Below are 1,311 nucleotides of genomic sequence, written 5' to 3'. Positions count from 1 at the left end.
TTGCGCTTGCCAGGCAAATGCTTATTCCACTGAGCCATCTCCCCAGCCCTGAAAAATTTTAAAGTAGAAGTGTATTTGTATATAATAATATACATAAAATGAGTTTAAAAATAAAAGCATCAGAACATTTTAATAGGAAAATAAGCAGAGAACATAATTTTACAAAAGCTTCAAATAGCCTATAAATCTGTGAAGATATTTAACTTTACTACTAATAAAAAATATAAACAATACCTGGCAATCAGATGAGCAAAAATAAAAATGATAGAACACAGAATAGAAGACAGTATAAGGAAAAAAACATTTTCCTTATAAACTGTGTAGTGAAACCCTGTATCAAAAAATAATGATTAAAAAAAAAAGACTAGTGGACTTATGGTTTCTTGGTCTTTCGGTAAAAGTCAATCTAGGGGCCAAGGAAATAATAAGCGCTTGCCTGGCAAGTATAAGAGCCTAAATTCAATCCCTGGTTCTGCCAAAAAAAAGTCAATCTAGTATCTGTTCTTAGCAGTTTGAAAATGGCTAAAGGGCAGAGATATAGCTCAATGGCAAAACACTCACCTAGCATGTGTGAGACCCTGGGTTCAATCTCCAGAGCCACAAAGTCTAAGCAAATTTTTTAAAAGATGCTTTCTTGAATCAAAAGCCCTTAAAAGGCCAGGGAGATAGCTCAAAGGCATAAGCACCTGTCTGGCAAGCACAAAGTCCCAAATTTGATCCCTGGTACCAAAAAACAAAACAAAACCAAACCTTTGAAGTGTGTACAGTTCAATCCAGAAAACTCATTTTATCATTTAGTCTAATAAACATACCATTATATATTCTACATAAATAAAATGGTAAAGTAATACTGTTTATTACCAAAAACTGGAAGCAATCTATAAGTTTATCTGTAATGGACTGATTAAATAAATTATTGCATAGTCACATAACAGAATACTATGTGGTCATTAAAAATTAGCAAAGCTCATTGGAAGAGTGTGTACTTGGCATGTATAAGGCTCTGCGTTCAACCTCTAACATCAACAAATACAACGCATTTATTGACATGGTGATAAAAATGAATTAGAAAAAGATAACAAAAAGGGTGTGTATACAATTATAACTCATTTTTGTCAGAAAAAAATTGGTGTGAGGAATGTAATTACATAATTTCAATTATTTAAGATAATTGAAATTGGGGCTGGTGAGATGGCTCAGTGGTCTAAAGCACCTACTTAGAACAAACTAAGCTAAGCAAAGCACAGGGACCACGGTTCAATCCCCCAGCACCACATGCCAGCCAGCCCCGCCCCCTTGGTGGGCTGAACT

The 1,311-nt window shown here is 34.6% G+C and overlaps 1 protein-coding gene across 2 annotated transcripts in view; it reads right to left on the bottom strand.

The window, feature by feature from the left end:
• Positions 1–1,311, bottom strand: part of Fzd3 (frizzled class receptor 3) — an 89,100-nt gene that overhangs the window by 84,121 nt on the left and 3,668 nt on the right. The gene's annotated exons all lie outside the window — the stretch shown is intronic.

Source organism: Octodon degus, unplaced genomic scaffold (genome assembly GCF_000260255.1).
Source record: "Octodon degus isolate 3935 unplaced genomic scaffold, OctDeg1.0 scaffold00036, whole genome shotgun sequence".
Classification (NCBI taxonomy): Eukaryota; Metazoa; Chordata; class Mammalia; order Rodentia; family Octodontidae; genus Octodon; species Octodon degus.
Note: the sequence above shows the minus strand (reverse complement) of the source record. Positions and strands in the feature narration are given on the sequence as shown.